Source organism: Elephas maximus, chromosome 9 (assembly GCF_024166365.1).
Source record: "Elephas maximus indicus isolate mEleMax1 chromosome 9, mEleMax1 primary haplotype, whole genome shotgun sequence".
Taxonomy (NCBI): Eukaryota; Metazoa; Chordata; class Mammalia; order Proboscidea; family Elephantidae; genus Elephas; species Elephas maximus.
Window position 1 is genome coordinate 87,358,293 of NC_064827.1, and position 26,944 is coordinate 87,385,236.

Genomic DNA, 26,944 nt, shown 5'->3' on the forward strand with positions numbered 1-26,944 from the left:
AGTTTATATGAACGGACATGCTATGCATGTCCTTTTGTACCTCTTCTTTTTTTCCATCATAAAATTTGTAAAATTCATTTGCACTGTTGTTAAGAGCTGTAATGTGTTTATTTTACATTACTGTGGAGTATTCCATTGTGTGCATACACCACAGTTTATTTTTTCTTTCTAATGTTGACAGATATTTGAGACGTCAGATGTCTCCTATTATAAGCGATACTGCCATAAGCATTTTATACATGTCTCCGGCCACTCACGTGTGTGCACTTCTGTTAGATATAGCTCTAGGAGTAGAAGGGGCATCAGGTAGGTGCACCTTCAGCTTTATTATATAATAATGCCAGACTTTCTCCAGAGGCCTCTTCCCACAGATACGTTCTAGTTGCTCCTTATCTTTGCCAATATTTAGTGTCAGACTTTTAAATTTCTCCTAATTGGGTATTTGTGTAATAATATCTCCTTGTCTCATTAATTTGCATTTCCCTGGATTCTGATAAGCTTGAGTCCCTTTTTATATTTATTGACTCTTTGATTTTTGTGTTTGTTGAAATAATGCGGACGATTAAAGAAATTTAAATATAGACTGGGTAATAGATGATACTAAGGAATCGTTTTTATTAAATATAATGTTATTTTAGAAATGCATACTGAAGTATTTGGAGGAGTAATGTCAGTGTATTTCAATATATTTTAGCATAAAAAAAGCATAGACCAAGATATTTCAGTGGCATCAAAAGCCATAAAGTACCAAGGAATAAAGCAACAAATATACTCAAGAACTCTAGTCACAAAATATGAAATCTTATTAATACATTGAAGAAAACAGAAACAAAAGTAAGTGGAGAGAGATACCATGATCAGTACTTGGAAGTCTCAACATTCTAAGCTTACAGTCTTACAGAAAGTTTACCCCCCATAAATTTATGTAACTTCCCTTTTTATATATAAATTTATTTTCTAGACTATGCAACTTTTGTTTCCAAAGTGCCAGTCACATTATAATTAGACCTAGCATTTTAAGTTCCTTCCTACCTGAGTGAATTGTAATTCCTCAGGTCACTAGAAGAGAAATTTAACAAAGAGCATCACCACATGCCATATGCTAACAGCTCCATTAGTTCTTCAGTGCTAGGAGAAATGTTTTTTGTTTTATTAAGCAGACTGAAATTCAGTTTTTATATTTAGTTAATGTATATTTCTTTAGAAATTATCCTTTGTAACCTAAAAAGAGGAAACCCTGGTGGCGTAGTGGTTAAGTGCCAAGAGGTTGGCAGTTCGAATCCACCAGGCGCTCCTTAGAAACTCGGGCAGTTCTGCTCTGTCCTGTAGGGTCGCTATGAGTCGGAATCGACTCAACAGCAGTGGGTTTTGGTTTGGTTTAACCTAAAAAGAGCTCAGGCTGGTAACCAAAAGGTCGGCAGCTCAGATCCACCAGCCATTCCTTGGAAACCCTCTGGGGCGGTTCTACTCTGTCCTATAAAGTCGCTATGACTTGCAATCAACTTGATGGCACACAACAGCCTAAAAATTATTTTTTATTGGAATTTAGCATGTAGAAATGAGGCGAAGGCCTTGTTTTATTTTAATGTAATGAATCAGTTTAATGTAATTTAACCACACTTTGATATTTGACAGAATATCAAGACTGCATTACATATTCTGAAACATCACAGTGATTTACTACAGGAGTTCCAAACCTGGTGCACACCTCCTTTCTCTCTACCGTAATCTACCGTAATACAGCACTCATTTGCCAGATTCTGTCTTTCACAGCCTCTTTTGCAACTAGGAGTGGCTTTGTGAGGGGAACCTGGGAGATACTGGGAAAGATTTACTTCACTGATTAAAAAAAAAAAGCGTCTTTCTCACGACTCCTCCTGCCTGAATACGGTTGTGAGAAGACATGACATCTAGACCTCGCAGCCATGGTGGGGAAACCAGATGTGCTGCAGCGACAGTGATCTAGAGCCCTGACATTTTTAACCTGCCGAACTAATGAACCCTGGGCTCACCTACCTCTAGAATTCTTGTGAGATAATTAAACATCTAATTGCATAATCTACTGATGATAAGAAATCCTGTTCCTTGTAGGTAAATGCATTTCCAGCTGATACCTCAGCCAAGTTTAGAAACCGCTGTTTTACAGAACTTACTATGAGTTATGGCAAAAGAGAAGAATTGATATGTTTAAATATGATTAGTAATGAAGACTTATGAATTTGGTTGTTCGCCTAACTCTGCAAAAGAGTTACAGAATGTTTTTTGTTAGGTGCACTCAAGTCAGTTTCAACTCATAGTAATCCCATGCACAACAGAACAAAACACTGCCCAGTCCTGCATCATCCTCACAGTCGTTGCTATGTTTGAGCCCATTACTGCAGCCACTGTGTCTGTCCATCTCATTGAGGGTCTTCCTCTTTTTTGCTGACCCTCTCTTTACCAAGCATGATATCCTTCTCCGGGGATCCCTCCTGATAACATGTCCAAAGTACATGAGACAAAGTCTCACTATCCTTGGTTTTAGGAAGCATTCTAGCTGTATGTCTTCCGAGACAGATTTGTTCTTCTGGCAGTCCACAGTATATTCAGTATTCTTCGCCAACACTACAAAGGCATCAGTTCTCCTTCAGTTTCCCGTATTTATTGTTCAGCTTTCACATGCACATGAAGTGATTTGAAATACCATGGCTTGAGTCAGACACACCTTACTCCTCAAAGTGACATCTTTCCTTTTTAACTCCTAAAAGAGGCTTTTGCAGCAGATTTGCCCAATGCGATAAGGCATTTGATTTCTTGACTGCCGCTTTCATGGGCGTTGGTTGTGAATCCAAGTAAAATGAAATCATTGACAATTTCAATATTTCCTCTGTTTATCATGACGTTGCTTATTGGTCCAGTTGTGAGGATTTTTGTTTTATGTTGAGGTATAATCTACACTGAAGGCTGTAGTCTTTGATCTTCATTAGTAAGTGCTTTAAGCCCTCTCACTCTCCGCAAGCTAGGTTGTGTTATCTGCATATCGCATGTTGTTAATTCCAAAACAATTGTGCTCATGAAGAACCTGTACACAGACCAAGAGGCAGTGGTTTGAACAGAACAAGAGGATGCTGCATTGTTTAAAATCAGGAAAGGTGTACGTCAGGGTTGTATCCTTTCACTATACTTATTCAGTCTGTATGCTGAGCAAATAATCCAAGAAACTGGACTATATGAAGAACATGACATCAGAATTGGAGGAAGACTCATTTAACACCCTGCAATATGCAGATAACACAACCTTGCTTACTGAAAGCAAAGAGGACTTGAAGCACTGATGAGGATCAAAGACTACAGCCTTTAGTATGGATTACACCTTAACATAAACAGTAATTTTAATAAAAATTGTATAGTGCTCTTACAAGTTCTAAGCATTTCACATATATTAATTAATTTTTCTATTAACCTCATGGAAATATAGGCACAGAAAGACTAACTTGCTCCAAGTCTTCAGACTTGTAAGTGACACAGAATTCAGATTCAGGCTGTCTGGTTTCAGAGTCTGCTTTTACTGTACTACCATGCTATCACATGCTAAAAGCATTTCTAAAGGTGGATATGGAAAGCTATGTTACATGAAGGACATGGGATGAAAAGGTTATTTGGTGGCTACTCAGGCTTGGAATAGTAATGGTAATAATATAATAACAGCTAATTTTTTATTTATTAACTTTTATTGAACTTCAAGTGAACGTTTACAAATCAAGTCAGACTGTCACATATAAGTTTATATACACCTTACTCCATACTCCCACTTGCTCTCCCCCTAATGAGTCAGCCCTTCCAGTCTCTCCTTTCGTGACAATTTTGCCAGCTTCCAACTCTCTTTATCCTTCCATCCCCCCTCCAGACAGGAGATGCCAACACAGTCTCAAGTGACCACTTGATATAATTAGCTCACTCTTCATCAGCATCTCTCACCTACCCACTGTCCAGTCTCTTCCATGTCTGATGAGTTGTCTTCGGGAATGGTTCCTGTCCTTGGCCAACAGAAGGTTTGGGGACCATGACTGCTGGGATTCCTCTAGTCTCAGTCAGAACATTAAGTATGGTCTTTTTATGAGAATTTGGGGTCTGCATCCCACTGATCTCCTGCTCCCTGAGGGGTTCTCTGTTGTGCTCCCTGTCAGGACAGTCATAGATTGTGGCCAGGCACCAACTAGTTCTTCTGGTCTCAGGATGATGTAGGTCTCTGGTTCATGTGGCCCTTTCTGTCTCTTGGGCTCTTAGTTGTCGTGTGGCCTTGGTGTTCTTTATTCTCCTTTGATCCAGGTGGGTTGAGACCAATTGATGCTTCTTAGATGGCCGCTTGTTAGCATTTAAGACCCCAGACGCCACATTTCAAAGTGGGATGCAGAATGTTTTCATAATAGAATTATTTTGCCAATTGACTTAGAAGTCCCCTTAAACCGTGGTCCCCAAACCCCCGCCCTTGCTCCGCTGACCTTTGAAGCATTCAGTTTATCCCAGAAACTTCTTTGCTTTTGGTCCAGTCCAGTTGAGCTGACCTTCCATGTATTGAGTATTGTCCTTCCCTTCACCTAAAGCAGTTCTTATCTACTAATTAATCAGTAAAAAACCCTCTCCCACCCTCCCTCCCTCCCCCCCTCGTAACCACAAAAGTATGTGTTTTTCTCAGTTTATACTATTTCTCAAGATCTTATAATAGAGGTCTTATACAATATTTGTCCTTTTGCCTCTGACTAATTTCGCTCAGCATAATGCCTTCGAGGTTCCTCCATGTTATGAAATGTTTCACAGATTCGTCACTAATAACAAATAATTTTTTGTTTAACATTTATACATTCGACAAATAATAATTTAGCACATATGTGGGTCAGGCACTGTTCAAGATATTTGGAGTACAAAAGTGAACAATACAAAGATCCCTACCCTTGATTTTCTGAGTTTGAAGGCGTAGGACCTTAGTCTCATGGGACAACTCAGTTAGCATAATGGAGCTCACAAAACTCATGTTCTGTATCCTAGTGAGGTGAGTAGCATCTGGGGTCTTAAAAGTTTGCAAGCAGCCATCTAAGATACAGCTGTTGGTCTCTACTTGTCACGTGCAAAAGAGAAGGAAACCAAAGTCTCAGTGAAGAAACTAGTCTGTAGGGCTAATAGCCTGCAGGAGACATGGCCTCATCTACTCTGAGACGGAAAGAACTAGGTGGTGCCTGACTAGCACTACAATAGATAGAGCCTGACAGGAAAAAAATGTGAAACAGAATTCTTAAAAAGTCAAGACTTGCTGGACCAGTTGAGACTAGAGGACTCTGAGACTATTACCCTGAGATACTCTAAACCTTGAACAAAAACTATTCCCTGAGGCCACCTTTTATCAAAATAACAGATTGGCACAATCTAAAGGACATTACCTTGAGTACAATGCTCCATTAAAAAAAATCTACATGAGACCACAAAGCCAACAGTTACTCTAAAGCAAAATGAGAAGATAAGGGCCCAGGGAAACTAGAGCACTGGAAACAGAACAACCAGAATGCAATTAAAGAGAATATTGACACATTGTGGAAAATGTATCTAGTGCCACCGAACAATTTGATTAAAAATTGTCAAATGGGAACCTAATTTTCTGTGTAAACATTCACCAAAAACACAATCAAGTATTATTTAAAAAAAAAAAAAAACCCTACCCTTGCAGAGTAACCTTTTAGTGGAGACAGATCATGAAATAAACATGATAAGCACATTATATGGTATGTTAGAAGGTGGTAAGTGCTACAGAAAGAAAATAAGGCATGGTGGTGACTCGGTGTCTAAGGGCGAGGTGGTGGTGTGGTGAGGGCGCACACATAAGTGGGGAGTGGGATGTGATTTTTAAACAAGCCATCCAGGTGGGCCTTGACGAAGTGACATTCGAGCAAAGACCAGAAAGGGGTGAAAGAGATATGTTGGAGAAGAAGGTTCAAGTTAGGGGAAACAACCACTGCAAGGTCTTTAAAGCAAGACTGTGCCTGGCATATAAGAACAGCAAGAAAGAGTAAGTTGGAGAGCAGTGAGGGATGAGAGCAGACAGGTGATGGAGGGCCAGATCACATGAAGCCTACTTTTTTTTTTAATTGTAGTTTAGACGAAGGCTTACAGAACTAGTTTCTCATTAAACAGTTAGTACACATATTGTTTTATGACATTGGTTGTTACCCCGCAACATGTCAGCACTGTCCCTTCTCGGGCTTGGGTTCCCTATTACCAGCTTTCCTGCCCCCTCCTGCTTTCTAGTCCTTGCCCCTGGGCTGATGTGCATCTTTAGTCTCGTTTTGTTTTATGGGACTGTCCAGTCTTTGGCTGAAGGGTGAACCTCAGGAGAGACCTCATTACTGAGCTGAAAGGGTGTCCGGGGACCATACTCTCGGGTTTTTCCAGTCTCTGTCAGGCCAGCGAGTGTGGTCTTTCTTTTCGAGTTAGAATTTTGTTCTACATTTTTCTCCAGCTCCGTTGAGGAACCTCTATTGTGATCTCTGTCAGAGGAGTCAGTGGTGGTAGCCGGGCACCATCTAGTTGTCCTGGACCCAGTCTAGTGTAGTAGATGTGGTCCATTAGTCCAAACGACTAATCTCTTTCCCTTTTATCTTTAGTTTTCTTCATTCTTCCTTGCGCCCGAAGGGTTGGGACCAGTGGAGTATCCTAGATGGCTGCTCACATGAAGCCTACTTTTAAGATTTTTTTCCCCCTTTATCTTTGGTTTCATTCATCTGGCTGATTTCTTGGTGTGAATTTCTTCCTTATCCTGCTTGAGGTTTGCAGAATTCCTTAAGATCTATTGGTTGGTGTCTTTAAACAGACTTGGAAAATTGTTGGCCATTGTTTCTTCAAATATTGCTTTTTTCTTTTTCTTTCTGGGATTACAGTTACACATACTGTTATATTTTCTGAGTCCCATGTCTTTTTTATTCTCTGCTTTCTTTTTTCCGTTCACCCTTTCCCCCTCTGTGCTTCAGGTTGTGTGTTGTCTATGGGACTTTCTTTGCATTCATTAATCCTGTCTCCTAGATAATAGGATTAGTGTGTCCAATCTGCTGTTAAATTCACCTGATAAATTCTTAATTTCAGATACTGAATTTTGCAGTTCTAAAACATCTATTTTATTCTTTTTTTAAAATTATAACTATTGAAATTCTCCATCTTTTCATTCATTTTGTGTAAGAAATTGTGTGTGATACACATACAGAGGCTATGGATTAAATTACCTTTCTCTAAAAATTAATTACCACAGATAACCATCTTCTTGAGTTTAGACTTTGTTAGGGCTGGTACACTTCAGTTTCAACCTTATTCCTAGTGCATATTCCTTACTCCTAGGATGTTGTCTTTACTCCTAGGCATTCCCCTCTACCCGGGTGGTTGGGGGGAGGGTCTTAATGCCAATGTGCTCAAGAAGGCATTGCCACTCTGGGTGAGTCCAGACTCCAACGTCACCCCAGCATTGTGTGACCTGCCTTGCTCTCAGCCTCTTGGCAGCTGTTCTCTGCTGGGACTCCTGAGTCTTGCTCTGCACATGTGCAGCTTAGGAGTCAGTCAAGAACTCAAGGAGATTCTTCTTCATAGCTCTGATACCTTATCAGCTCCAAACTCTAGGCTCTGTTTCTCCACCCAGCAAGACTGCCACTCTCTGTGCCATGGTTTAGAAAATGTCCTCAGGTAAAATCGAGGTTGGGAGTGGGGCTCTTTCATGTGCTTTCATTCTCTCAAAGTTTATAGCCCTACACTGTTTGTTGTTCATTGCCAGCAAACAGTATGTATGACACACACACATATACATATTTTAGTTTTTATTGTTATTTACAATAGAAGGGTAAATTTAATACCAGCTACTCCCTGATGATATTTGAGTCATGAGTCTGGATGAGATCACCAAGAAAGTGACTATATATAGAAAAAAGGAAGTAAGGACAGATTTGGTGTTACCCAACATTTAGAAGTCATTGTGAGAAGAGAAGAAACCAGCAAAGGAGACTAAGGAATGTCCAGAGAAGTAGAAGGAGAGCCAAGAAAGGGTGTCCAGAAAGTCAAGTATCACGTGGATTGAGTGCTTACTGTATTCTGGCACTGCTTTAAGCTAAACTCTTTTTATGATAAGCTCATCGAGTGTTCATTACAGCCCTGTGTGGTGGTATGGATTGAATTGTGTCCCATCCAAAATGTGTATCAACTTGGCTAGTCCATGATTCCCAGTATTGTGTGATTGTCCACCATTTTGTCATTTGATGTGATTTTCCTATGTGTTCTATATCTTCCCTTTAAAATGCTAATGAGGTGGAATCAGTAGCAGTTATGTTAATGAGGCAAGACTCAATCTACAAGATTAGGTTGTGTCTGAAATCAGTCTCTTTTGAGATATAAAAGAGAGAAGCGAGCAAAGAGATATGGAGACCTCATACCACCAAAAAACAAGAGCTAGGAGAATAGTGTGTCCCTTGGACCCAGGGTCCCTGTGTTGAGAAGCTCCTCAGTTGGGGAAGATTGATGACAAGGACTTTCCCCCAGAGCCGACAGAGAGAGAGAGCCTTCCTTTGAGGACACCCTGAATTTGGACTTCTAGCCTACTAGACTGTGAGACAATAAATTTCCTTTTGCTAAAGCCGTCCACTTGTGGTATTTCTGTTATAGCAGCACTAGATAACTAAGACAGATCGTAACTGTCATTACCTACATGTACAGAAGAGAAACCGGGGTTTGAACCTATAGGATCATTTTCTGGCCCTGGTTTTGAACCTATTTGGTCCCTTTTGTTCCCAGAACTGGTTATACACATTAGGGTTAGTGTCTGAGAGTAGTATGTGATGTTGCTGGTTGTATAACTTTACCATTTTCCATGCTGCCATTCCAGGGCTCTGCTGACAATTCAGTCCCTCTGGCACCCCTTCATATTATCTTCTATCACGTCACACAACTTGTAACTTTTTTCTCTTCTTCTGAAGAACCCTTGAGTCCTAGGCATCGTTCAAGAAGTGTCTTAGGTTTCTAGTCACTGCTGATGCACCTAAATTCACATCACTCACCCCCTCCTCGAGTGTTGCACATGTGAAACATAATACCTATAACCTCTCTAATTAAGTGATGTCACTTTATTGTGAGACCTACTTGCACAAAGAAAAGAATACAGGTGTTTACAAGCAATCTCAGCGGTATCTATGAACTGGACTACTAAATTTTAATTTGTAATTATAATTGTGGATTTTACTGTTCATCTCTAAATAGAGAATTAAATATTAGAAGGAAAGGAAAGTTGCTTATATTACTCTTTTCTTTAATTATGTAAGATAAACAACAACATTCTGAGTAAGTGTTCTCCGTTCCAACGTTTATAAGGAATTAAAGCACCAAGCTTTCAAAAGATATCATTATACAGAATCATACATGAAATTGCATATTTTATTTCTGTATTCTCTTAAAATATTTTTTAAAAATTTATAATCTTAAATATGTGTTTCCTTTCAAAAGGTATAATCTGCATTATCATAAAATATATAGTTGGCACTTAGTTGGTACTAATATAGAGGGTTTTAAAAATATCTTGAATATAAAAATACAAATAGTACCTAAGTGTTCAGAAGCTCAGTGATACAACATTGCATCAAAATTTGGTTTAGAAATTTCTGTAGACTCCAGGAGTATTAATTTGGAGTATGTAAATTAAATTTTAATATTATTTCAGTGTGCACTGGGTAAATTACTTAAATATTTAATTTTTTCCATTTTTTAATACAAGTCAGATGTCTTTGAATTCAAGATTAACAATAAATTGTAATTAACATTTTTTTATTAACTTTTATTGAGCTTCAAGTAAACGTTTACAAATCAAGTCAGACTGTCACATATAAGTTTGTATACACCTTACTCCATACTCCCACTTGCTCTCCCCCTAATGAGTCAGCCCTTCCAGTCTCTCCTTTTGTGACAATTTTGCCAGCTTCCAACTCTCTTTATCCTTCCATCCCCCCTCCAGACAGGAGATGCCAACACAGTCTCAGGTGTCCACCTGATACAAATAGCTCACTCTTCATCAGCATCTCTCTCCTATCCACTTTCCAGTCCCTTCCATGTCTGATGAGTTGTCTTCAGGAATGGTTCCTGTCCTGGGCCAACAGAAGGTTTGGGGACCATGACTGCTGGGATTCCTCTAGTCTCAGTCAGAACATTAAGTATGGTCTTTTTATGAGAATTTGGGGTCTGCATCCCATTGATCTCCTGCTCCCTGAGGGGTTCTCTGTTGTGCTCCCTGTCAGGGCAGTCATTGGTTGTGGCCGGGCACCATCTAGTTCTTCTGGTCTCAGGATGATGTAAGTCTCTGGTTCATGTGGCCCTTTCTGTCTCTTGGGCTCATAGTTATCGTGTGACCTTGGTGTTCTTCATTCTCCTTTGATCCAGGTGGGTTGAGACCAATTGATGCTTCTTAGATGGCCGCTTGTTAGCATTTAAGACCCCAGACGCCACATTTCAAAGTGGGATGCAGAATGTTTTCATAATAGAATTATTTTGCCAATTGACTTAGAAGTCCCCTTACCCATGGTCCCCAAACCCCCGCCCTTGTTCCGCTGACCTTTGAAGCATTCAGTTTATCCTGGAAACTTCTTTGCTTTTGGTCCAGTCCAGTTTAGCTGACCTTCCATGTATTGAGTATTGTCCTTCCCTTCACCTAAAGCAGACCTAAAGCAGTTCTTATCTACCAACTAATCAGTAAAAAAACCCTCTCCCACCCTGCCACCCTCGTCCCCTCATAACCACAAAAGTATGTGTTCTTCTCAGTTTATACTATTTCTCAAGATCTTATAATAGTGGTCTTATACAATATTTGTCCTTTTGCCTCTGACTAATTTCGCTCAGCATAATGCCTTCCAGGTTCCTCCATGTTATGAAATGTTTCACAGATTCGTCACTGTTCTTTCTCGATGCGTAGTATTCCATTGTGTGAATATACCACAATTTATTTATCCATTCATCCGTTGATAGACACCTTGGTTGCTTCCAGCTTTTTGCTATTGTAAACAGAGCTGCAATAAACATGGGTGTGCTATATCTGTTCTTGTAAAGGCTCTTATTTCTCTAGGATATATTCCGAGGAGTGGGATTTCTGGGTTGTATGGTAGTTCTATTTCTAACTATTTAAGATAATGCCAGATAGATTTCCAAAGTGGTTGTACCATTTTACATTCCCACCAGCAGTGTATAAGAGTTCCAATCTCTCTGCAGCCTCTCCAACATTTATTATTTTGTGTTTTTTGGATTAATGCCAGCCTTGTTGGAGTGAGATGGAATCTCATCGTAGTTTTAAATTTGCATTTCTCTAATGGCTAATGATTGAGAGCATTTTCTCATGTATCTGTTAGCTGCCTGAATATCTTCTTTAGTGAAGTGTGTGTTCATATCCATTGCCCACTTCTTGATTGGGTTGTTTGTCTTTTTGTGGTTGAGTTTTGACAGAATCATATAGATTTTAGAGATCAGGCCCTGGTCGGAGATGTCATAGCTGAAAATTCTTTCCCAGTCTGTAGGTGGTCTTTTTACTCTTTTGGTGAAGTCTTTAGATGAGCATAGGTGTTTGATTTTTAGGAGCTCCCAGTTATCTGGTTTCTCTTCGTCATTTTTGGTAATGTTTTGTATTCTGTTTATGCCTTGTGTTAGGACTCCTAATGTTGTCCCTATTTTTTCTTCCATGATCTTTATCGTTTTAGTCTTTATGTTTAGGTCTTTGATCCACTTGGAGTTAGTTTTTGTGCATGGTGTGAGGCATGGGTCCTGTTTCATTTTTTTGCAAATGGATATCCAGTTATGCCAGCACCATTTGTTAAAAAGACTATCTTTTCCCCAATGAACTGACACTGGTCCTTTGTCAAATATCAGGTGCTCATATGTGGATGGATTTATATCTGGGTTCTCAATTCTGTTCCATTGGTCTATGTGTCTACTCTTGTACCAGTACCAGGCTGTTTTGACTACTGTGGCTGTATAATATGTTCTGAAATCAGGTAGAGTGAGGCCTCCCACTTTTTTCTTCTTTTTCAGTAATGCTTTACTTATCCGAGGCTTCTTTCCCTTCCATATGAAGTTGGTGATTTGTTTCTCCATCACATTAAAAAATGACATTGGAATTTGGATCGGAAGTGCATTGTATGTATAGATGGCTTTTGGTAGAATAGACATTTTTACTATGTTAAGTCTTCCTATCCATGAGCAAGGTATGTTTTTCCACTTAAGTAGGTCCTTTTTAGTTTCTTGTAGTAGTACTTTGTAGTTTTCTTTGTATAGGTCTTTTACATCTTTGGTAAGATTTATTCCTAAGTATTTTATCTTCTTGGGGGCCACTGTGAATGGTATTGATTTGGTTACTTCCTCTTTGATGTTCTTTTTGTTGATGTAGAGGAATCCAAGTGATTTTTGTATGTTTTTTTTTTATCTTATAACCTGAGACTCTGCCAAACTCTTCTATTAGTTTCAGTAGTTTTCTGGAGGATTCCTTAGGGTTTTCTGTGTATAAGATCATGTCATCTGCAAATAGAGATAATCTGACTGCCTCCTTGCCAATCCGGATGCCCTTTATTTCTTTGTCTAGCCTAATTGCTCTGGCTAGGACCTCTAGCACAATGTTGAATAAGAGCGGTGATAAAGGGCATCCTTGTCTGGTTCCCATTCTCAAGGGAAATGCTTTCAGGCTCTCTCCATTTAGAGTGATGTTGGCTGTTGGCTTTGCATAGATGCCCTTTATTACGTTGAGGAATTTTCCTTCATTTCCTATTTTGGTGAGAGTTTTTATCATAAATGGGTATTGGACTTTGTCAAATGCCTTTTCTGCATCAATTGATAAGATCATGTGGTTTTTGTCTTTTGTTTTATTTATATGGTGGGTTACATTAATGGTTTTTCTAATATTAAACCAGGCTTGCATACCTGGTATAAATCCCACTTGGTCGTGGTGGATTATTTTTTTGATATGTTGTTGAATTCTATTGGCTAGAATTTTGTTGAGGATTTTTGCATCTATGTTCATGAGGGATATAGGTCTGTAATTTTCTTTTTTTGTGATGTCTTTACCTGGTTTTGGTATCAGGGAAATGGTGGCTTCATAGAATGAGTTAGATAGTATTCCGTCATTTTCTATGCTTTGAAATACCTTTAGTAGTAGTGGTGTTAACCCTTCTCTGAAAGTTTGGTAGAACTCTGCAGTAAAGCCATCAGGGCCAGGGCTTTTTTCTGATGGGAGTTTTTTGATTACCGTTTCAATCTCTTTTTTTGTTATGGGTCTATTTAGATGTTCTTCCTCATAATTGTGTTTGTTTAGGTAGGTAGTGTTTTTCCAGGAATTCATCCATTTCTTCTAGGTTTGCAAATTTGTAATTAACATTTTAAAAGTTATATTTTATCCATAGATGGACCTCACAGATATAAAGAGTGGAAGAATCCAGGCACACGAGTTTATATATTTTATGGTTCAATTCATATGAAGTTTAAAAATAGGTAAAACTAATTTATGATGACAGACATGGGAATAGCATCTAACTTGGGAGGGAGATATATTGACTGGGAAGGAGTATGAGGGAAACTTCTAGGGAGCTAGAATTGTCAGTGTCTTGATCCAGGTGGTAGTTACACATGTGAACAGGAATGTCAAATTCAACACTTAAGGTTTGTTCACTTTATTGTATGTAGCTTTTAATGTAGTTAAAAAGTAATAATACTTGATTTTTTAAATTTTTAAAAGTATACTGTTGTCAATATGTGCTTTGAAATAAAGCAGCATAAATCTTAACTTCAGAAAGACGTTGAAGAAATGAAAATGTAGGATGCAGATTGACTTCCTAAGGCAGAAAGATGTTTGAATACTAACCCTGCCTTTTACCAGCTGTGTGACACTGGGCCAGTTACTTTTGTGAGGACAGTAATTTCTACAGTATAAGTTTGTTTTGAGTATTAAATTATCTATATCAATATATGTTTGTTGTATTAAGTTTTATATATATATATGTATGTATATCCCCAAATAAGTTTCTGTTGAGTCGACTCCGACTCATAGCAATTCCATGTGTGTCAGAGTGGAACTGTGCTTCATTGGGTTTTCGATGGCTGTTTTTTTGGAAGTAGATCACCAGGCCATTCTTCTGAGGTGCTTTTTGGTGAACTGGAACTGCCAACCTCTCGGTAGCCACTTAACCATTTACACCACCAGGGACTATATAGATAGATAAAGATATCTATGTCTCTCTCTCTCTCTCTCTCTATAATATAGCTCCTAACATGTAGTGCTCCATTCATGATATATATAAATATTATTTTATTATATTTGGTGTAGGCATTTTCTTTCAAACTAAGGCTTTGGAGGTGGAGAGGGGGAAAGGGGACAAAGTAGAAACTCTTGGGTGGGGGAAAAGCAAGAAATGGCATAGTGGTTAAGCGCTACGGGTACTAACCGAGAGGTTGGCAGTTCAAATCCACCAGGCGCTCCTTGGAAACTCTATGAGCCAGTTCTACTCTGTCCTATAGGGTCACTATGAGTTGGAATCGACTCGACGGCAATGGGTTTGGTTTTTGGGTTGATGGCAGAATTCCACATTACACTGAAATAGAAGAATCAGACTCGTCCAGCGAAAGCATTTGTACTAGAAATTGTTAGGCTTGCTACTGGCTACGTATAATACTAGTGATGTAGACCCTTCAGTAACACTGTCCACAAAGGTGAGAGTGGATAGCAAGCTTTAGAAAAAATATTTCTGATAGTAACGACTTTAGAAACTGACCTTCATTTCATGTTAAAACTAACTAAAACCATATTGGTAAAGATAGTATCACACACAAACCTTTTAAGAAACTTTAGTAGATCAAATGATCAAAATTTTTATTTTAAAATTACATAATGAATTAAAAATAGGTAAATTAGAAAAATAGATTTCATTACACAGAACTTTTATTTAAATTATAAATCTGCATGTTTAAATTACAAATAAAATTTTTGAGTAATTGAGTATTACCTTACGTACCTCATCTATTCAACTTTCTATGTTTACCTAATGATTTAATCTAGCCATGAATTTATTGGTGAAATCTACTTTATTCTGTAGAGCTTTTTTTTTATCATTATGAAGGAAAACCTTGGTAACATGGGAAGCAGTGAGTTGGGTCAATCACCTGAATGACTGATAGGAAAGGAATGGGCCCTGGGGAAATTGGCCAGGACCTGCTGAGGTTAGAGAACAGGAGCTACTGCAGGACATAACTGACGTCCCTCAGCAGGGACTATTACCGCGTGTCAGCAAAGTCAGGAAACACACCATAAGCTGTATGTCATTTACACTTTCAAGTAGTATGCTCAATATGCTTTTAGATGAAGTATTCCAAATTTAAAGCAATAGGTCCAGTTGTTATTCTGGAAAATATATGTAACTGTGACCCTAATATTCCCCAGAATATTTTCTCCTTTTTCAAAATGGGTGGCTGAGAGCTTGACATAACTAACCACCATGATGAACCTGTAAGTTCTTCTCCTTCCTCTGCCTGCCCGCTCCTTCACACATACTTCCCTTAAAGACTTTGTTTTGGCCTAATGTTAATGACTTTGTTCTTTGTTTTAATCTGATGCAAATAAGTTTCTTTTGTTCTGTCAGACCACCTGTGACTTACAACCCCCCACAGGAAAATTACAGCCCAGGTATCTGATTTGTGTATCTTTAGCCTAATAAAGAGATGTCTGGCAGGTATCTTTTGTCACTATCCTGTAATGAATAACTCCTCTTGACCATACCTCCAGCCAAGTAACTACAAAGACACTTTTAATCCTTGTAAGAGTCTATATAAGCTCTAATGTAAAATTGCTCTTTGGGACTCCATGGAGACAGCCTGTGTTGCTGCTGGGTCCCCGGTGAGGTATACATCTCATTAATAAACTTTCTCACTCCTTCTGACTTGGAATACATTTTATTGGCTTGACTGCTGCAGAGCATGGGCCCTAATCGGGTAACATAACTAATACACAGAGTGTCGGAAAAGTCTGGAAACACAGAGACAACAGCTATTTATACTTCCCCCCAAAACATATTGCACATACTATATGGGAGTGTAGCTAAACAGTTGCATGTTGTTTAAAAATAAGTTTCTCCTGTGTTTCTTGCCTTTGCAACACATGTGGCTGCCAGCTGATACAAGGCAGGTGCGGTGTGAATGGCCACCAGTGAACAGTGACAAAAAGAAGACTTACTGAAACAAGTGTTTCTTATAAATAATTTGGAAACGGTTTTGGAATCCATTTCTTGGCAATGGAAACGGTACATTTCAAATCCTATTAAGTGACTGATACATGTGTGCAAAGTCCTTAGCTGGTAATGTTGGAAATACTTAATGATAATATGCCATTGTCCATAAAGTTAAGGGGATATCCTACAGAAAATGAAAATCCCAAAGGAAGGAAGCGACAATAAGGAACAGGCTGTTCAGGGTTACGAACATTTAACGTAAGGTTTGCACTGTAGAGCCAGTGTGGTGACACAGCCCCTTAGGACTGAACTGGGCCCTAGGGGATAGATTAGAGACAAAACAGAAATCCACAAAATAGCCCCATTATGTTTGGACAAGCATCCAACCAGTCAACCTTTCTTTCCTTTTTTATATGATCCACTTGTCAAGTACATTTTGCCCACACATGAAACAAGCCTGTAGTCCAAAAGTCAATCACGTTCTTCCCAGCTGTAAACTGACTGCAGAGATGACTAAAAACATCATGTAGTTGAACTTAAAGCAGTATTTGTGCCTTTTTGTAATGCTGCTTTAGAAGGTGAAGCTTTTGGGGGAGCTTCAACTCAGGGCCACTGTCCCCTGAGTGACTCCACTATTATGCAAGGAGCCTGTGAATTCACAGGTGTCCTCAGCAGTGTCAGTGGACTAATATGTTTTTCGCATATAGCTATATGTGCTATTTTTTATGTAGAAGATGTGATTAGTTAAGTGCAAATTCAGTTACAATTATTACTAAGTTCATAGTATTTGAAACTAGGTATTTTTTGACTTATACTAAAGGTTCACTTAATATATGAAGGGTTGTGACTTTTTACTGTTAAAAGAATTCTCAGCCTGGGAATGGTTGGGAACCACGGATAAAATTATCAGACTTCACTGCGTCGTGAATTCTCTAAAAGCTTTCTCCGTACTGTAGTGACAATTCCATCTCAGTATTTTTCAATGCTTTATTGAGGTATAATTTATAAACATTTGTATAAAATTATATGTATATCAATATATAAACATATATAAAAATGTATATATTTACCATAAATTACCATACGTATATTGAGATATAAAATACCATAAAATTCACCCGCTTTAAGTGTACAATTCAGCAATTTAGTAAATTTACAGAGTTGTGCAACCATCACTATGATCCAGTTTTAGAACATTTCAATCCCCCCAAAGGATTCCTAATGCCCATTTGCACTGACCTCATTACCACCCCCAGCTCCAAAAAAAAAAAACTCAGGCAATCACTAATCTGCTTTCTGTGTCTATAAATTTTTACTTCTATGAACCTTTGGTATAAATCATAAAAATGTAGTCTTTGAGGCTTCTTTCACTTACTATTAAGTGAACTTTTTGAAGTTTATCCATGTCGTATCATGTTATCAGTAGTTTGTGGTTTTTTTTGTTTGGTTTTTCTGCTACATAGTATTCCATTGTATGGATATACCATATTTTTTTTTACCTATTCAAATTTGGATTATTTCCACTTTTGGCTATTATGAATAATGCTGCTACGAACATTTATATATGGAAGTCTTTGTGTGGACATATCTTTTCCTTTTTCTTGGTATATGTCTAGGAGCGGAGTTACTGAATTATATGGTAAACTTACATTTAACTTTTTAAGAAACTGCCAAACGCTTTTCCAAAGTGTTCCAAATGTTTTCCCATTTTATAATCCCATCGGTAATGTATGAAAGCTCCAATTTCTCTGCATCCTCACCAAAACTCGTAATTGTCAGTCCGTTTTGATTATAGCCATTCTAGTAGGTGTGACATGATTTCTCAATGTGATTTTAATTGTATAACCCTAATGACTGATGATGTTGACTCACCATCTTCATATTTGCTTATCAGCCAGTCTTTGGGGAAATGTCTATTCAAATATTTTGCCCATTTTTTAAATTAGTTTGTTTTCTTATTGAGTTGTAAGGCTTCTTTGTATGTATGACTTAAAGGCTGCGTGTGCAGGAAGTGGGGATGATTGGGATGAAGAATTTGTTGTGCGTCAGGATTGGTTCAATGTTGTTTCAAAGGGAGGGCAAAATTACATAACGTTAAAGGTCGAGTAAGTTTTAAGTCAGACATTCGTAACCTGGGGACTGCGTGTTTTTATATGTAATATATATATGTTATATGTTACCCGATTAGGATCCGTGCCCTGGAACAGTTGAGCCAATGAAACATGCTCCTAGTCAGAAAGAGTGAGAAAGTTTATTAAGGAGATGTGTACATCACTGGGGACCCAGCAGCAACACAGCTGTCTCTATGGAGTCCCAAAGAGCAGTTTTACATTAAAGCTTATACAGGATCTTACAAGGGTTACAAGTGTTTTTGTAGTCCCCTGCCAGACATTTCTTTATTAGGCTAAAGACATACATATCTGATACCTCGGCTCCAACTTTCCTGTGGGGGGTTGTATGCCACAGGTAGTCCAGACAGAAAAAAGGTTATTTGCATCAGTTTAAAACAAAGAACAAAGGCATTAACATTTGGTCAAAACAAAGTCTTTAACAGAGGTATGTGAGGAGGCAGGCAGAGGAAGAACAACTTATAGGTTTATCACGGCCTTAGTTATGTTAAGCTCTCAGTTGCCCGTTTTGAAATAAGAAAAACATGCTGGGGAGTATTTGGGGTCACAGTATACATATGTATATATTCTAGATAAGAGTCCTTTATCAGATACATGATTTTCAAATATTTTCTCCTTGTCTGTGGCTTGTGTATACATACATATATATATATACACATGCATATGTGTATATATCTGTATTTAATGCATGTTTAAGACAATGTTATCCTTCACATTAAGAAACTGGTGATCCGCAGGCTTAATAACCCCTCTGGTGGCGATGGGAATTTGGAGCTCTGAAGCCTGGCGGACTATCCAGTGCCCCTCCCAGCTACATGCTGCATCATCTATGAAACTTTATAGAGAGCACCCATTGTGTGTGCAGAGTTTTGTTTGAGTAGATTTTTAGACTTGGAAGAAATGTATAAGGGATGTAGCCCAGCACATTGCCTTAGTAGATAAGTTAGTATGAAATTTTATGTTAGGAGTTTGTGTTTTCTTCTTGTCTGTGGTGGGTATATTGTGGGTGTATCCAACATGATTCCGAGAATGTGAAGACGTGGCTGTCATTATCTTTAAGTCAAAGTGGGATGCCAGAAATTGAATTTTCTAGTGACTTGAAGAAAGCTCCAGATTTTAGCCAGCCATCTGGCAGGAGCTAGTGTAAGGCACCTGAATGTGACCAGATGGGAAAGCTTAATGTCTTTCTCCTATGATTATTGTGAAATATTCAGATTATACCCTAGCTCCCAGAGTTCTTAATCTCTTCTTGCTCATAGTAACATGCTCCTTTCCCTCCTGCCAACACTCCCTCCTTTTTGTTTTCTTTCATTTAATTAGGAAGAAAGTAATTTCTGATGTCCACTGAAGATCCTCCCCCACCAGACCAAATCCTGGGACCTAGGGGAACATATCTACAGTCTCAAAAGAGCATCATCAGGACCGAATTCTGCTACAGGGAATTACTTACCAGTTTTGTCCATTCTAGACCCCAAATCGACTAATAATGAAGTAGGGTTCATCTCAGTCATTTGTACACACAAACACACCACTCCACACAAGTGCATGTTTGTGTGTGTGTATGTGTAAATAAATAAACATATTTGAGGGGGTGTGGTTCAACCAGGTACTTCATGAAGACATCAGAAGAATAACTGTATCTACTTACAATAATGAAAACTCTATATACAACAAACCATAAAAGCCTAAATGTGGATTCTGATATTAACCTCTGGGCCTTCCTAAGGTAATGGCGATATCTTAAAACCACTGTAGTTGCAGGGAAATTGTTATGGTCTCTCCTAGATCCTCTTCTAGTGTTTTTTTTTTTTTCCTCAAGTTGTTCTTGTCCATCACTCCTGGACTGCCTGCTTTTTTGTACCTTATCAGAGAGTCCCTAAGTCTTTGCTAATGTCCTTATTAAAAAAAATGAGTCTGCATCTGCTGTTTTCTATAGAAAATATTTTCTAACACCTTATACATGAATGCTCTGCACCTGCAAAAAAAAAAAAAAACTGCAGCCTCCCGCAAATAAAGTCTCTTGTCTTTTCTCTATTCCCACTTGGTGGGGAAAAAATGCACTTCTGTTTGACCCCTGAGCTGAAATATTTCCTCCACTGCTCAAAAGTGGGCACACTATGCAAATCACTGTGTAACGCCATTAAACGCCGTTCTCTTAGCAGCTAATAGGCATTGAGGATTAATGAATAAATGCCCAATGTGATACTGGGCATTGGATCCCAGACCAGGCTGTGTGTTAGAGTCACCTGTGAGGTGTATTCAAAATCCAGATTCCTGCGCCCCGTAGGTAAAGCCACTAAGGCAATGTTTCAGCAGGCCAAGGTCCGAGCTGCCAGGGCATCGTGCCGTTACAGCACACTCAGCACAGCTAGGAGGACGAGCTCACATCAGCCTGACCACTGTGGCACCGGGGACTCGTAGCCAAAGGGCTGTCTGGACCTCAGATATGGGCCACAGCTAGCAAGGAAAAACCAGCCATCTATGGAAAAATTCCACTGTAAGGGGCAAGTATGGGTGAGATTTAGGAGCCATAGGGAAATCTGGCAAGACAAACTAGATCTTGTGCTATGAGAGAGTTGTGAAAGAAACAGATCAACTACTGCCCCAGGTGTCTCCTGACGGAGCTAGTTGTGGCCATGTGGCTCAGATGGGTTGCAGCAGCTCAGCCTTTGGAAGTGGCTGAAGGAGGGGAGGACTAAGAGAGGTGCTGGAGGGCAGTCGCTTCCCTGAGCAGTGGTTAGAGTTCAGGAGGGAACCCCAGAACCTCCATTTCCCACCCTTCTTGCTCTCCTTTTCAATTTCTTGTTCTAATGTATGTGATCTGCTTCCACTTCCTCAGGATGTTTAAGTTTTTGGAAACAGGTTCACGGAAAACAGTTACCCCTACCTGCCCCTTCAAACATCTCCCTGTTTCCTTTGTCTTTCATGGGGAGGGGGGGATGCTGTCTTTTAACATATTCAGATGACATAATATTTAGTGATACCCAATTTTGATTTCTATCAGGAAGGAAAGTGATCGTGAAGCCTCTGTTCTAATTACGACTTTGGTACTAACTGGCTCCATGACAACTGCAAATTACTTGGACTGTCTGAGCTTCAGTTTCTCCTTCTTGGTCTAGAACAGTGATTCCTGAACTAGCATCATAAGCATCACCTGGCAACTTGTTTAAAATGAAAATTTCTGGCTCCACCCCAGACCTCCTGCAACAAACTCAGAATGGGGCCCAGCAATCTGTTTTAACAAACCTCCCATGTCCTTGTGATATTCACAGAAGTTTGAGAACAGCTGGTCTAGGGTCTTTGTCAGCCTTGGCTATACAGAAGGATCACCTGGGCAGGTTTTACAATATACTAATCCTGGGGTCCCACCGACCAAAGAGTTTGCTTTAATTAGTCTGGAGTGGGGCCTGGTCTTTGTCATTGTACCTGGTGGTTCTAATGGATATCTAGGGTTCAAAACCACTGGTCTAAATGCTGTTTGAGATCTTTTACATCTAAATGTCAGTGTTTCCGAGTTATAAATGCATGCACCCAGATCTGTAGCCTTCTTAAGCCACTAGGTGTTGCCATAATAGAGAAGGAAAGCATTTTAAAAACTGACTCTGGATATGCCAAAGGAGGAGGAAATGTATTTCTTAATTTTTTATAAGAGGTTATTCTGTGATGTGTATCTTAATGCCATTTGTTAAATATTCATTTACAATTTCAATTTGTTATATTCCATTCAAAGACATTAAATGTCAATCATAAAAAAAAATCATAGAATGAACAAATAAACTGTATGTAAAATAGAATACTCCTCAGCAATAAAAAAAGAATAAACTAGTGCTACACACAGCGACATAGCTGAATCTCACAGCATAATGATGAGCAGAAGGAATTGGACAGAAAATAAGAGTTCTGTATGACTCTATTTAAATAAGAATCAATAGGCAAAATGAATCTGTGGTGATAGAAGCCAGAACAGTGGTTACCTGGGGGGTGGGGGATAGTGACTATTAGTGGGCACAAGGGAACCTTCTGGAGGGCTGGAAATGTTCTACTTTTCCATCTGGTGCTAGTTACATGTCCCTATACACACATTCACTGTACGCTTATATAGATATTGAGCTGTACTGCTAAGGTCTGTGCACTTTGCTTTATATATGCTAAACCCAGTGCCATCGAGTCTATTCCGACTCATAGCGACCCTATAGGACAGGGTAGAACTGCCCCATAGAGTTTCCAAGGAGCGCCTTTTATATATGCTCCTCCTCAATAATAATGATTTACAAAAATTGAGGTGTACTCCTCAGGAGGAGTAATTGGCACACTCAGTAGTCTGTCTTATTTGTGACACCTATAGTTCCTAAGAGATGAACACGGCTTTTTGATTTCATGTTGATATTAAATTAAGATGCCTGTATCAATCTATATGACCCCAAGTTGAGAAGGCCATTACACGGTTTCTATTTATTTAAAGCCCTGGTTTGTTTTGAATGTTCACATGTTTCCCAAACACACGTTTTGCAGCAATAAACTTGGGTGATTGATTCTCTTTCAGAAACCCTTTACTATCTCTTCTTTGCTCCCCAGAACCCCAGAAATAAAACTGCCTGTTTGTTATTATCTGCAGAAAAAGACCTTACCCCCTCTCCCGTCAGTGACAGGTCAAATGTATCCTAAGAAATCAAGGTGAGATAAGAAAAATCAATCTGTAGCAGAGAAAGACAAATCCTTGTAAACTGTACTAAGCCACTGCCTGTCAAAACAAGGCATATTAAAAGGGCAGTCATGGAAGAAGAATGTGTTAGGGAAATGAAAACCAGATTTGCTTAGCAGAATGCACAAAAGTCCATTGGAAAGGAAGCCTTATCATAGTGAATGAGAAATTACCACCCATTACTCAACTATCACTTTAAAGGCACACGCAGGGGGATCTGGTTTTAGGGAGCCCGTCTTAAGCTCTATTAATCAAAAGCAGGGGCTGGACAGGCTGATGCCTACCTATGCACTCACTCAAGGAGAGCCAGACCTTTGTTCAGCTGGGACTGTATTAAATGCTATCAGAGTTTCACCTGAACTAGTCATTGTAAAAGGCTGTGCTCTTTCCCATTCTGTTCCAATCACTTTGATGTCCTTTTGTTGGAGTTGGGTAGATAGCTTTTTTTAAAATCATGCTTTGTAACTAGGTCTACGGACAAGTTACAGCACAACTCTGAAGTACCTTCGTTCATTCTCTCATGCCAAATCATCCCAGGTGCTAAGGGGGATCCATGGAATGATAGGACACAGCCAACTAGATGATAAACGCCCTCAAGGAATTTATATCTCCTTGAAGGAATTTATCATCTAGCTGGGGATACTGAATATAAACATGCAAAATTCATTTTTAAAAACCACGGGACAGGCAGTTATTGACTAGTATATTTCTGAGCTATGCCTTTTCAACCTGACCTGCTTTTTCCCGAAACCCTTTTCATTACTTCTCTGGGAGCAACTGAAGCCTTTATTGAACCCCTTCCTACACCCAGTGGTTAAACATTCAACTGCTAACCAAAAGGTCAGCAGTTCAAATCTACCAGCCGCTTCTTGGAAACCCTATGTGGCAGTCCTACTCTGTACTATAGGGTCACTATGAGTCAGAATCGGTTTGACGGCAATGGGTTTTGGTTTTCCTACCCCTTGCTGCTGTATTGCCATGGAGCTATATAGGTCCCATAAATGGTACCCGTTGCTTATCACAACCAATGAATGGAAGCAACCTGTCCATCAATGGGAAGTTAAATAAAACGTAGAGCGTTTAAACAATGGCATAATAGTAATATACTGCTATACAAATAGGCATAGATTGGCCTGAGAATGAACACCAGCTCTGCCACTAACTTTGTGATCTTAAGCAAATCATTTAATCTAATGGAGCCTCAGTTTCCTCAACTGTAAACAGGGTTCAAATTTACAGACTTTTCAGGGAATCTTAAGTGAGACAACACGCAAAATGCCTGGCACATAACAGGGACCTAATAAGTGGTAGCTACTGAAATTATTTACAGATGAGGAAACCCAGTAACAACAACAACAAAAAAATGAAATAAAATGTAATTGTTATTTCAAATCTGTTACCAGAGAGCAGTGTTCCCCAGCTGGGATTTCCCAAGCATGACTGCCCACAGAGTTGCCTAGGGAGCTTTAAACAGCCCTGGTGCTGAGACCACAGTCCAGACCAGTTAGGTCAGAATCACTGGAGGCGGGACTCAAGCATCAGCATTGTTCTAACATCACTCAGGTGATTCCAATGTGCAACCAAGTCTGCGAACAGGAAACCCCTGTTGGTGTATTGTGAAACAATACAAATTCCTAGACCTGGTACCAAACCCACCAAATCAAGAAGAGCCCAGGAAGCTGTATGATTAGCAAGCACACAGAGAAGTCTGAATTTATTTATTTTTAATTTGACTTTTACTTTCTTCTGTTTTGGACGGCAGTGGGGTATTTTAATTTCTTTAGCGATTAGCCTTATTTTTTTTCAAACAATCAGATATGTAGGGTAAGTAGCATAATATCTTGCTACTCAAATGTGGTTGACGGACTAGCAGCATTGGGCATCCTTGAGAGCTTGTTAGAAATGCAAAATCTTAGGCCCCACTCCATACTCGTTGAGTCAGAGTCTGTATTTGAACATGGTCCCCAGCTGATTTATATGCACATTAAGGTATGAGAAGCATTAGTTTAATGACTACACATCTCTTAGGTTTAACAAATGCTAACATTTTGCCATAATTGCTTCATATATTTATTTTTTATGTACTTAAATGCAAATTACAGAAATCATGATATGTTCTAATTAGTTGAATATGAATCTCTTAAAAGTAAGGGTGTTGAGGGAATTGTCCACCTCTGTGCCTCCCATCCAGGCTTGGACCCAGAGCATTCTCTGATAAGGAGGCTGGGAATTAGGTAGCCTTCTCTCTCCCTGTTCCTTTTCCTTATCAGAGAAGCCTTCCCGGTTCTGGACACAGTAACTTTCTTGGTCTCTTGCTTATGCGTGGGTACCATAAGGCACCTGGCCAACCCCACTTCTGTATCTGTTCACAGTGGGGAAAGAACAGAGTGCCTTGTACTGTGGCACAAGAGGGGGAATGTGCCAGGTTATAGGAGCCAGCCTTGAGGGAAGGACTGAAGGGGAAACAGGCTTTGTGAGGCCGAGCATGTGTGCTGCTAGTTCACTACCTGTTGCTGACTCACTCTTATGTAAGTCCCTGGCTTGTAGCCACTATTGTCTGCTACCCCTATGAAACCTCTGCCCTCCCACTGCAGGATCTGGAGACCTACTTTGGTCCTGCTGCTGCCCAGGACTCGCCTTGTATGTAAGTCTCCCTAATAAACTTTGCTGTCACCTTGGAGTTACCTGCCTCTTTCTTCGGTATCTCAGCGTCCTCTATTTTTGGAGGCAAGTTTCACGTTACTGGTCCATGCCTGGACAAAGGCTATTTTTCTAATATTCACAATATCATTATCTTAATTAACAACATTAACTATAATTCTTTAATATCATTTAGTACCCAATTAATATTCACATTTCCCCAATTATTTCTAAGTATCACTTAGAGTTGGTTACTGTGAAGTAGGATCCAACAATAGCCTATACATAGCATTAGGTTATAGCACTTGGCTATTATTTTTTATGCCTCTTAGGTGTCTTTGAATCTAGATCCTTCCCTGCTCTTCAAGGCATTTTCTAACTGAGGAGACCAGATCAATTTTCTTTTACCATGTCCCAAATTCTGGATTTGCTCGGTTGCTTGCTTATGGTGTTATTTAACTTGTTCTTCTAGCTCCTGTATTTCCTGTAAACTACAAGAGCTAAAGGCTTGATTAAATTCAGATTAACAATTTCTGGCAAGAATACATCACATAGGTAATGCTATGCATTTCACACTGCATCACTTCAGGGTGCACATAATTCTAGTTGTTCTATTTAGTAATGACGTTAGTATTCATCACTGGGTTCAGATGAGGTAAGCCTGACGCCTTCCTTTTAACATTTGCTTCTTCCTCTTGTGACTCGCAAGTAACTTGTGGGGTAATACTTAGTTGGTGTAAGGTGCCATCAAGACGGTTTCAATTCATAGCGACGCTATGTACAACAGAAGGAAACACTGCCTGGACCTGTGCCACTCTCACGAACACTGTTGTGTTTGAGCCCATTGTTGCAGGCACTGCCCTAATCCATCTCACTGAAGGTCATACTCTTTTTCACTGGCCCTCTACCAAGCATGATATCCTTCTCCAGGGACTGGTCCCTCCCGATAAAGTCCAAAGTACATGAGGCGAAGTCTTGCCTTTCTCGCTTCTAAGGCGCATTCTGGCTGTACTTTTTTCAAGACAGACTTGTTCGTTCTTCTGGCAGTTCACGGTATAGTCAATATTCTTTGCCAACACTACAATTCAAAGGCATCAATTTTTCTTCCATCTTCCTTATTCATTGTCCAGCTTTCACATGTATATGAGGCAACTGAAAATACCATGGCTTGGTCAGGTGTACCTTAGTTCTCAGAGTGACATCTTAGCTTTTTAACACTTTAAAGAGGTCTTTTGCAG

The 26,944-nt window shown here is 39.3% G+C and overlaps 1 protein-coding gene across 4 annotated transcripts in view; it reads left to right on the forward strand.

Moving 5' to 3' along the window:
• C9H9orf85 (chromosome 9 C9orf85 homolog) overlaps positions 1 to 26,944 on the forward strand; it is a 105,910-nt gene that overhangs the window by 48,497 nt on the left and 30,469 nt on the right. The window contains exon 4 of one of the 4 annotated variants that reach the window (XM_049896975.1): positions 19,685 to 19,965. The exons of the other annotated variants lie outside the window; for them this stretch is intronic. The gene's annotated coding sequence lies outside the window, so the exon portion shown is untranslated. Of the gene's footprint in view, positions 1 to 19,684; positions 19,966 to 26,944 lie in introns of those variants that run through there. 4 annotated transcript variants of the gene reach the window in all.